At 37.7% G+C, this 12410-nt stretch overlaps 1 long non-coding RNA gene across 1 annotated transcript; it reads left to right on the forward strand.

The window, feature by feature from the left end:
• Positions 1-9540: 9540 nt before the first annotated feature.
• LOC109367996 lies at positions 9541-11035 on the forward strand. The gene is made up of 2 exons (XR_004160021.1): positions 9541-9854; positions 11003-11035. It is a non-coding gene; the product is annotated as an uncharacterized LOC109367996 (long non-coding RNA).
• The last annotated feature ends 1375 nt before the right edge of the window (positions 11036-12410 follow it).

Below are 12410 nucleotides of genomic sequence, written 5' to 3' on the forward strand. Positions count from 1 at the left end.
ATGAACATCAGCTGTGCAAGAAGCATTCTTCTGAAGATGCTAAAAGGTTTAAATCTTGAGAAGTCAAGTAATAACTACTGTGAAAAATGCAGGTTATTTTGCAAATCAGATTACAAATTACTGCAAAGCTAAGTCCAGTTCAAAGTGCAAACTTGTGCAAAATCTTTATTCACAGAGATCATATGGTATACTGGAAAATTGGATGGGAGGTGATAATTTAAGGACTTTTAATCTCTATAATAAATGGAGTCTGATAGGTTTTCAGTGCTACAGGACCACATCAGGGCTAGTTACTGGGGACACAGACAGTATTTAGTGTTAATTGTCCTTCATAATAAGATTTCCTAGGAAGGACCTTAAAATTCTTTACATAACTGTCACGATTCACGGATATAATGCATGTACAAAATGTTTTATGTGAGCAATGTTTCCCTGCTGGGAGGAGTACTGATAGCCTTTTTGATGTCCTTTGTATTTTGAATTGAAATGGTATTATGAATTTTACTTTCAAGTTACCATCCAAGTTACTTTTAATATCTGAACTGTCCCTTGTGTTTTTCTGATGCAAAAACTCAGGGCATCAATAACAGTTTTTATATAAAAAATAAAACCTAAACATTTCATTAAAACTATTAGTTAGAGAAATTTTCCATAATATCTAATCAAAATCTTAAAATTATTTATTCAGGCTAAAACTACAGCTACATGCTGATATATTTTACCTGAAGTTAGATATTGGATGCTATTAAATTCTCTTCAGGCTTGCAGTTTGGAAAGCAATGGGCCACATACTATTATAATAAGTAATTCTTTGCTTGGAGATAACATTTACCAGATTTAGAGATTTTCCATAGCTACCAAATGGCATAGCTCCTGTGCTGATTAATTCCTAAGTAATCAAATATGCTAGGAAAGAAGCAAGCCAGAATTTGTTGCTTTAATTGAAAAATGTTCATGGTTGATTTAAAAAAAAAAACAAACACACAACAAAAAAAAAAGATACAGGAACTCTACATGACCAAGTTAAAAATAGAAAAAAAATTTTTTAAAAAAAGCACCATGGAAAGATTTGTTGTTTCTCAACTGTATTTTGATTCTCAGAGTGAGATCTCAAAGGAGAAATAGCTTTACTGCTGTCCTGTCTCTCAAGGATGTTGTTGTAGTATCATCAGCTTTGCTATTTTGCTCCCAAGGACATCTTTCTGTGTAGTGTATATAAGGAAACAATGACAACAAAGAAAAACAAAAACGTAAAACTCACTCTTTTCTAATGCTACTTGGCCTTCTTTTAAATGCTATGTATGATATTTAATGATATTTAAAATTGTTTAATTGGACCAGCTTTGAATGAGGGGATGGATTGCACAGGTCCTCTCTATTTTGTGATTATTTTTTGTTTAATCTTCCTTTCGTAATCCTATTCTCAACTTTCTTGCTGGCAGAGTGAGGTCTGATCCATAGAGGAATATAAGCAGCTCCATTCTATACATATTTAACTGTGTATTTGCATATTGAATTTTTAATGCAACTTATGTGACTAATTTCCTCTGAATCATAAAGTAGTTACACTTGGACTATTGTGTTTTAATTGTCAGTTTTCCTTATGTATCTGTTATATAACGTGAATCACCACACAGTTTCTTGAAGTCATGATGATTTATCAAATGTAGAGTACAGCAGGAAGCTTGATGAGTCTTGTGGTTGTAGAGTATCTCTAGTATGTTCTTCAAATGCTGTTTTCCTAGATTTATGGAGTCAGCTCTGGCTTTTCTCAGACATTTAGTTTCTTTTTCTGAGTAGTGATTAGTAGTTGATTTTTCTGCACCATACAAGTCCAAGAAATAGATTAGAATTAAATACTGTATATTAAAAAATTTGAAAAAATAGAGAATTAGATTACTAGAAACAGCTGCTGTCCCGCTGGAACTGGAATGCATTTCTCAGGCATTTCTCTCTAATGTTTAAAGGTCATCTTACAAACGATTCAGGGAATCGCCAAGAAATGAAATTATGAGCTTTCAAAATTTTGATGGTGGTGATTTCAGCGGTGTATTTTATGCTCTATGTCAATTCCAACATGTGCTTTTTCTCCTTGTATGCTTCTCACTTTATGGTCCCCTTCTAAAACTTGTATTCAAACAGACACCAGAAGTTCGTCTTGCATCACATACAGTATGAATGTCTCAATTTCAGTGATTGTGTTTTTTCCTGACCAGACTTAATCATTCTCTGATTACATTATTGCAGCTGTACTATATTCAGTAGCAGTAGGAAGTAGGTGCACACTGTGGAGTGCAGTAATGTTTGTGCTAAGATTAAATCAAGCATCCAGTAATCAACAAATTGAGTGGAACAATTAAGGTTAGATAATTATATGTCTGTGCTTAATGATATTTTGAGGGTTCTAACACCTTTCTGCTGAAAGAGTTTGACGTGTTGCCATGAGGAGGTATGCACTAGAGTTTGTAAACTTGCTTTGTTTGTGTGGCAGTTGTACTGTTTGTAGTGCTTGGTAACTTCTCATCTACTTTCAGTATTTGTTTGCATAGTTGCTGGTTTAAGCACATGCAAATGGCTTTTATTGTCAGTAGTAAATTTCCTAATCTGGGATTGTTGTAATCTAAGAAATGTAACTGCTTTTAAATCCTGTCGTGGTGCATGCAGCTGTGTCCATTGAAGAGCTAGAATCAATGTTTACTTTCCAGCAGATTTATTTTCCTTCCCTCTCTTTCTGTCAAAGCTTGCCTTTAGTAAGCTCTCCTCTGTACTCTATGTGAGCATGTGAGGGCCATGTTTATTTCCTTTGTTGTAACGCATTTCTGTTAGCATTAAAAGAGCTTTGGATATTAGCTGGCACTTAATCCTGATCCAGTGATGTGAATGAGCTCTTGCATCTGCAAAGTTATCTGGACTCTATGTGGGCTATGCTTGAAAGTGCAGAATCATGGCCCAAAAGAAGCCAGACAGTACTAGTGTGCTGCCCTAGGATTTGGGAGATCCAATCTCAAATATCATCTGGAAGGTGGTATCCCATGTTTCTGGCCAAAGGTTGCAACTGTGCATCATTTAGCGTTTAGAAGAGAAACATGTCAGCTAGGTCACTCAAGGAACAGCTGATGGCACAAGTCTCTTCTACAAAGCTTCTTTTGTGGTATACAAATAACGAATGTACAGATGTTATGGTATAGCAGAGAGCTTGGCTATGTAGTTGTTACACCAAAGCAGGAAACAGAAATGATAGGTACACCCATCTGTATCCTGGGTTTACATGGAAAATTCTAATGAAGTGGATCTCCAGAAGAGATCCTTCCCTACTCGTAGCCAGCTCTTAAATGGGTCTAGGAGAGGTGGAGCCAGGCTCCATCCCTTCCTGCAGCACAGCTGAATTGCCTTCACCTGTGCTCCCATGGCTGACTCATTGCTCACCTCAGGTGATTAATCAGAGGTTCAGGCTGTGATTCAGTAGTTCCCATACATGTGGTGTAAGGTACTTGTTGCTTTTCTGGTTGCTCTTTTGAAATGGAATTGGTTCCTGGTATGTGGCTCTCATGCTATTGGATTCCCAGGACATAAAACAGTAAGAGGGGATTTAGTGAAGTGTCCACCAAAACTCCTTCCATAAATGTGGAAGACACGATGTTTGTGAGAGGATCCAAGAAGAACAGGTCAGAGCAGCCTCCATCAAACCCCTTGAAAGCAATGTCCTGGATTCTCCTAGGCAAAGGAAAATTTGTGTGTGTGCATGTGGTGGTGGGGAGGCTAAGGGGAGAAACATGCATATTTTTAATGCATTTATTGTGAGACCAGCAGTACTGGACTGAGTAAATATCTGAGTTACAGTCCAGAGTCTGAGCTGGAATAAATTCATGCAGCCCTCATTTATCTTAGAGGAATGGTGGAGGCTCTGAATTGCTGAATACAAAGGTCGTACTTGTGAAAGTTTGTTACCCGATCTGGTTTTACATGTGGATAGCATGGACTTCTGAAATCATATTATACATCTCTGTCAACAAAACAAGTTAGGTGTAGTAATAGAGGAAAAGAACTGTCCTAATCAATTCCTTGCATCATGTTAATTTCCCTTGGGTGCTTTATCTATTACCAGATAACATGAGATTATTAAATACGTGTGTGCAGCAGGCCCTTTTTATTTTTTTGTGCATTCTTGCCCTCTGTTGCAAACATTCTATGTACACAGGGGCATTACAAATGACATGCCTCTATCTGGTTATAAATATTTTCCATTTGGAATTATATGCTTCTGCTACAGAGATGAGAGGTGATCACTTGAGCATGAAAGATAAGGGACCAGAGAAAAAGAAAAAAACAAAGCACTGAGCTGCATGCACAATAAGGGACACGATACATTGTACAATCCTATTAGATAAAGTGCACCAACCAATTTTTCTTGCATGCCCAGCTGCTGTCATGAATTCAGGTTATATACCTACAGAGTGACTGAGAGGGAAGAGAGGTTTTTCTGCTGCATACCTGGTATAATAGGCTTGCCTTATTTGCCAGAGGGGAATTTATCCATGTTAGTACATTTCATTTTTCTAAGGGTTTTGAAATCATTAGGGGAAGAGTGGAAAAGCAGCTCTTCCTGCTGCTAAGATTTTGGGCCACAACTGATCAGATAAAGAAGATGGAAAACCTTAGTTTAAAATTAGGTCCTTTTTGGGATTGGTGCCTTTTTGCTGATTTATCTGCTCACCTGCAACTGCAGAAGTGGAGCAGGTGCCTGGTAGAAGGAGCCATGTTTGTGTCAAGAGCTGTTTGACAGAAAAGTAAATTTTAACCTCATGTTAAAATCTTGAGGCTTGCTAAGATGGCAGTATTCTGCCACTCCAGAAGTTCAGCCTTTAGAAAATATATTGCTGCATAGTTATGTGGGAGAGTTTTTAGTTACTTATTTAATTAGCTCTCTTGGCAAACTTACTGCTAAAGATCAACTCTTTTTAAAAGTCCCAAAAATGCATCTGTCTCAGGAAAGCATGTGTCAGATTTTACAAATGTAATTGTTCTGAGAGCAGCGAGGACTCATGTAAGCATTCAGAATGGGAGCACTGTACAGCGGGAAAGCCACTGAAAAAGAGGCTTAACTGACCTCTATGAACGTGAGGCAGTAATTTATTACTAATAACACAACTTTGTATCAGTAACTTAAAACTTAAAGTCTAGGGCAGATCCACAGCTGTTGTAGGACGCTGGAGTCCCGTGGGGCTAGGGCAGTTTGCTTCATTTGAGCATCTAGCCTGATGACTTCCTCCAAGAGGTAAAGTGGAGGCGCACAGACCATAGGTCATTTGCATGCAACTGGATGAAGGGTACGTTGTAGATGACTTTTCTTCTGAGAAACTCGCTGGGGCAGACATGATAAAACTTTTCCATATTATGGACTCTGCTGCAATCCCCCAGTATCCAAGGAGGAGGCAGGACTGTGATCCATGTTACCCCTCTGATCTCAAACTGGTCATTCACACAAGCCACGCTAGCTGCAGTATTGGAAGGAAAACAGTTGCACTGCTAAAGCTTATCTCATCTACCATTCTCTTTTCCTTTCATTTTCTGAAGGAATTGCTTTCCTAAAAAGGCAAGACAGCATGAATTAATTTATTAGCACTGTACTGCAATGCTGAATAAGGAAACTTGACAAACAAAATCTTTGATTGTTTCTAAGAAATCTACAACCAACCTCTGACAAGTATTAGAACTTAGTTACATTAGCATTAAACATTGTTATATCATGTAATTATGACCTCTGCATTTGTGAGGAGAGCTCTGATGTGCTACAGATATCTGTACCTTATGGAGGCAGGTCATAGGGTGTACGACTTACAAGATCTGCACAGTGTTCCCATGTCATCTATGGCTATTCTTTCTCTTCAGTTGTAGATACCCAGTCAGCTTCATCAAATTAAGTCTTTATTTGAAAAATTCTGTGCTGAAAGGGAAATGCATCTATCTTTATAAGCCTGTTTGTTTTTGTAATTAGAAACTGAATCAACAGTGTATTAAAGATGACACATTTGCTCATTCCCTTCGTTCTCCCTATGGTGGCATAAAGCAGTGAAGAACAATAATTAATGAAAAAGACTGTTTATTATTCATGGAGTGTATCTGAGGTGGAAAGAAACAGAACATAGGTTAAAAATATATTACTGAAAATTATCAGTGCCATCACAAACTATGTGATCAGTTCCAGAGGGAGTGTTCCATCATTCATTCAAGTTGGACACAATGCTCTGAAACTGTCAGAGACAATTGAACTCAGATTTCTCAAGTAAAGCTCAGGAAAATGCAGACTGCAAGGGGGGAGGAGGAGGTGGGGGAAGCACCTGTCAAATGTTCTGCAGGTAGTACTTTGTAGGCTTCATTTGCATGTCTGCTGAATCCTGTGGTCGAGTCAAAATGATACATTTTTGTAATGATCATTTTTGTTTAGTAAAACGTCTTTTCTTCTGGGATAGTCTGCCCAATAGGCATAGGCTTTGTTCGACAAAGGGCGCGCATAGTGCTCTCTTCAGCGGTGTGCCTTTGCAAAGCGAGGCTAAGCTGTTTTGAATGACAAAGTCCGGAAAATGCCCGACTGCAAAATACTGCTTTCTCTTCTGTGGACATGCTACAGAGTCACTGCTTGTGGACTAGTACTGAAGATTAGCTGAGATCCAGCACTCTCCTCAGCCTCCTGGGGTTGATAATGAAGTCCAGAGAAGGATTCCCCCATGGGTGAGCCCATAATGTTCCACTGAGATGGTCTCCAGCTATTCTCTTAATTCCCAAAAAGCTGTAGTGCATATTAAGAGCGCATACTGCCTAGTAAATGTCATAGCTATAACGTGCAGCTAAAGTCATGCTGGTGGCAAGCCAAGGACTGCGTTCTGTTCTATTTCCATTTATTTCCATACTTACACCTAGCTATGGAAAACATTTTGTGTTTAGTCAAGCTTATAAAGTCAGTCCACATTAGGAAATGTATATGACAGGAGTAAGAATAGCCCACTTGCCAAGATCAGAGGTGATACAGAGAACAGAGACTCTTTCAAAAGCACTGATTTCCAGGTCTTTGATTAGAGCCTGCTCGCCTTTCATGTATTAGATAGCAGTGCTGTTGCATTGTTGTGGCAAATACAGCCTCCTGATATTGTAAAACTATGAGCAGCCACTTGCACTGAGAACCAAACTTTGATCTTCATGTTTTGATATTCACCCTGCATCATGTTACATTTTGGGAATACAGAACTGTTGCTGCCTATTTTCAGATAGGAACGATTTCAATAGCATAAATGTATTCTTTCAAATTTAAACAGCTTTTAGCTACTGGATTTGGTGGATTTTTGCTTGCTACAAATCTCAGTGTGTTGGGGATAAGGAATAAGAATATGACACTTTGCAAGCACAGTGGAAATGTGAATATGGCTTTTTGACTTAATAAAGGAAAAAAGTGTATTGATCAATACCTAGCAAATCTAGTGTGAAGTAGAAAAACGCTCTGCACTATGTATTTTATATTAACATATATTTCTGAGTCTTGTTTATGCAAGATGATGCAGTTTATTTCCAACAATCATATGAGCAAAGATAAAAGAAATGAACAATGTGAGATGGAAAATTCTTGGATTGTATTGAATCCATCCGTAAAACATAGCTGTAGTTTAAGTACCGTCATGGACTCATATGGCAGATTATTCCATTTTAATTTTTTTGTTTGCTTGTTCATTTTTAATGAAAAACTGTATACACCAGCACTTCTCTGTGGTATTCTCTTACTTGCTGTGAGATGGCTCCTTTATGCAAAGGTACATGGCACACACAGCCTTGCAGTGGCAGTGCAACTACCTGCAAAAGCATCATGCAAGGTTGTTGTCTGCAGGTCTTTCAAGGAGGGATAAATTTAAGGAATCCTTGAGCTTGATCATCCTCCCCTCCAAATCCTCAGAAGTAGTCCCAGTGAGGTCTATGGGTTGAAACAGGCTTTATGTTAGAGGATCCCTTGTGAAACTTCTCTGTTCCTCTTTGTCAGACTGAGAGAAAACATCTATCTCCTTTCAAAGGGCAAATGTTTAACATGGCTTGAAAAAAAAGTTTATTTGTTTGTTCTTCTGTTGCATTAACTATTCTTGTGTGCATATTGTCCAGATCTACTTGACGTGATTGGTTCCCAGTGTAATTGGCTTATGCTGATAAGAAGTTGGTGGACTCAGTGCATAAGTCTTCCCTGCTTGCAGCCAAGAGCAGGTTGTCCAGCTAATGCCAGTTAAAACAATAAAAGAGTTATTGGTTATGTTTTTGAACCATCAACAAAACCTGCAACCAAAACTTGTATTTTAGTATCCTCAAACTAATTGGTTTTCTCTTGTTCTCCAGCCTTTTAGTCTGGCTAACAGGAGAATACTGTAATGAAAAGTTTCTTTATTTTATGCTAGTCAGAACATCACAAGCTACAGTCAAGGGATAGCTTGGCCTTTAAAGCCTGAGTCAAAAAGTTTCTCTCTATAGGACAAAAACTATGCTTGACCAGCTTGTCTGGGGAGATGTATAGGCCAGGAACTGAAAGAGAAAGAGAGAATTTAGTAACTAGCAGATGACATACACAAGGCTGGGAGGAGCAAAGCTGTCTGGGAAGCAAATGCTTCTGAGGAGAAACCTGCTTCCTAAGATCAGTTGGGAAGTAATGTGTGCTCTCACTTTATGAACCATCAGGACTAGGACTGCACATGAGCATACCTGGCTTGTGTAATTTATGATTATTCATTGATTTATGAAGAAGTTGTGGCTTGCTCAAGATTTCACAGAAAAAAACTAGACAGCATTTTAATGTGGATCTGATGATTTCCAGTTTAACGTCATAACCATGGGAGCATTGTTCGGCCTCACAGCAGACATTTATGGATTATGGAGAAATTGGGATGAAAGGGCATTTAGCAGTGCTGAGGGAATTCTTGGTGATCCATAACATAAATAGAACATAGAAATGCTAATAAGCAGTAGGAGTAAACAGTGCTTTCAGTTAATGATATTGAACAGCATATTTGAGTTCTACATTTTGCATTTCCTCATGCAATGGTCTTTAGGCCAGAGGTGCAATAACTGCTGATAAAAAAGGTTATCATATTTTAATTAGGATTAGTTTTCCTTTTCTGTATTTGCTGGTCTGTATCCTATTCAAAAATCAGCAGATGTTGTGGAAGATCTTAGTAGAGGAAGAAAGTTGTTGTTGAAGTTCCAAAATAGCAGTGGAAAAAATATAAATAATTCATTTTATTCTTTCTCTTCTTGAAGTATTAGTAAGTTTGGCATATTTTTCTGGGAATATGAGATAGTTATCTTATTTGCTGCTATGGTAACAAAATATACACTTATGTAGCTATGGTCCACTGTGACTGAGTGCTTTATCTTGTGGCATGTTCAGCAATTACAGGATTCTGGCAATCATTTAGGCTGAACACTTGGAATTTTTTTATTTCTGTATAATTTGTGGCCCTTCTGTTGGTGGCTTTTTTGTTGTTGTTTTGTCTCTTTTTAGATTTGACTACTTGAAAGCTCGTAGTAGTTAAATCAACATGCAGTATTCCTCTGTGTGAAGAATCTTTTTTTGCTGGAGGAACAGATTTTTACATCTTGGCAAACTGATGCTTCGTGTTAACATCTAATTCTTTTCTTTGTGCAGAAGAACTCAAAGAGAAACTAAAGAAGTATGTTGATGAAGTGAATGCCCGTAAGCCTGGTTTCATCAAGGTTGTCCGACACAACAAGCAAGAGGGGCTGATTAGATCTCGAGTTAGTGGATGGAGAGTAGCCACAGCACCAGTAGTTGCTCTCTTTGATGCCCATGTGGAATTCAATGTGGGATGGTATGTGTCTGCTTGTACCTTCTTTAAAGAAAGCACGCTTTCTAAGCACTATTTATAAATTACTAAATGCTATTTCTCTTGCACATAGAGGGTGAATTAGCGTTCTGATACTTTTAATAAAAAGTTTCAGAGATGGGCATATTCATGAAAAATACATTTGTACTATGTAATGTAATCTAGATATATGTATATATTTTCAGTGTGCTATCTAGAGGTGTAATTACAATGTATTTAACTTTATGGGAAAATTGCATGCTAAGTGAGCACCTTTTTCCTGTATCTAAAATATCTGTATTATGTATTGCTACATTTTTTCTTTCAAATAAGCAGTAAATGGTAATTTTGGAATGGTGGCCTAGTTACAGATATGAGGGATATGTCTGCAGTAGAAGCAGCACACTTATGACTCAGGTTTTTCTCCTCTTGTTTCTTGAGTTCTCTTCATATCTCAGGGCAATATTTTAAACAGAAAATGCTTAACATTTGTGTAGCTTCCAAATATCCAAATAATGGCCTGTAAAACTAATGAGAAAAAAATATATTTTCTATGCCTGTGCTTTTCAGAAATCAGCTCCCTCCAGTAATGCCCTTTATGGGCAAAGGGCTGAAGGAAATCGACCTCCTTTTAATAAAAAGTAATGTTTCTTTTATGTTCTATAGTGTAAACAAAGATATGTCATTTTTTCTCAACATTGCTGCTCTATGCAAAAGTAGCACGTAACTAAAAGCATGTATTTGAGCTTGTTTGATCCAGACAATAGCTTTGTTTTTTCTTGAGTAGAAAAGATTGTAAAAAGGCAGGAGGTGCTGTCCATAGGGTAAGTCTATTATTAACTCTGATCTTCATGCCCTTGATAATACTGAAAGCCTGAAATTATTGTTAGTTGGTAGCAAGTATGTAAATGCTCTGTAGTATGCAGATAATAATTTCTTCAGTTCTCCAGCTAACATTAATGATAATAACAGGGCATCCTTCATAAAATTGTCCAGTGTGTTATTTTGGGGCAGATCTTACTCTGCCCCATCTCCATCTCAAAGCAAAGAGAGTTCTGAATGGCTTTCTGAAATGCACAGTGTAGGTTGGTATGTCCATCAGTGCTATCCTTCTACTGACATAGTCATCTTTTTCTTTTTCTTTTCTGTTTTAGGGCTGAACCAGTGCTTTCTAGGATAAAGGAAAACAGAAAAAGGGTCATTTCTCCATCATTTGATAACATTAAGTATGATAATTTTGAAATAGAAGAATATCCCCTCTCAGCACAAGGGTTTGACTGGGAGCTATGGTGTCGTTACCTGAACCCTCCTAAGTCATGGTGGAAACTGGAGAACACAACTGCTCCAATAAGGTAATGTGCAACTGTGACCCAGATTAGTGTACTACAGGAAATGCTCATCTAGATGTGACAGATGGTGAGTGGTCTCAGCTATATAATAAGTTTACTGACTGTAATATTAAATTAGATGTTAAATTAGTTGATGTCCTTGAGCTGTCCTCTTTTGCATTACTCCTTGGCTCCCTACACATTCATTAAGAAAACTTTTATCAGGAGATCTTTTAAAATAGGTTTCACTGTTATTAGCATGGGGCTAAACACTTAGCCAAAGTGAAATAGTAGACTTGAATGCTCAGCAGCCTCCAGTCTCCAAATGTTGTCTACTAATTTAGTGGTAATGGGCCAGTAATTACATTTTCTTTACAAATGCATTATGTAACAGAGTCTTTCTAACAGCTGTATTCTTCCTAGTACTGCCACATAGCTTTATTGCTTTGTTACATTATAGGAATTAATGCTGGTTGACCAACAACATGTTATCAATGACTTATTAAATCTTTACTTTGATACACTCTACCTCTGTATTTGCTTTTCATTTCTGGAGTCAGGCCAATACAGAACAATACCTTTATCTCTGGAAGGAGGATGGACATCCCTGAATCATCTCTGCATCTCTGTTGTCTAGGCATTCATATCAAGGAAGTCATTAGTACCTGTACTCTAGCTCTCTGCAGAATGAAAGGATGAAGACTGCTTTCACCAGCTGCAAAGCAGAACCTTAAATAGCAGTGGCTGCACGAGGGATTCATCAGCAGCAACTTGTTCCATGCAGTCTGTACAAGGGATATCTTTCATCCAGCAGTTCTGTCTTTTCAGACAAACATCTCTTTCTGGGAGTTGTTGGCTTAGACACACTGGACTGCTTTGACCGAGCTGGCGGTCATTTGAACAGGACTTGGAATTGAAAAGTAGTAGCTAAACATTCACAGGTTTGCCACATACATAAAGAGGTGGTAATTTCCACATCATTAGAAGTGTTTCATGTTTTAATGAACTGTGTTAGTAATATGAAAATACTTTGAAATTTTGTACTAATTCCTGGAGAGGCAAACCTGTATTAACTGTGATGATACTTTAGGGAAAGGTAGTTATGCTCAATGAAGAGCAAATCTTCAGTTCCATTCTATCTCAAAGCTCCATACTTTATATTTTGGAGTAAATGTCCTTTAAGAATATTGGATGTTTAGTTTGGTTTTTTTTTTTTTTGTTGTTTGTTTGTTTG

Source organism: Meleagris gallopavo, chromosome 5 (assembly GCF_000146605.3).
Source record: "Meleagris gallopavo isolate NT-WF06-2002-E0010 breed Aviagen turkey brand Nicholas breeding stock chromosome 5, Turkey_5.1, whole genome shotgun sequence".
Taxonomy (NCBI): Eukaryota; Metazoa; Chordata; class Aves; order Galliformes; family Phasianidae; genus Meleagris; species Meleagris gallopavo.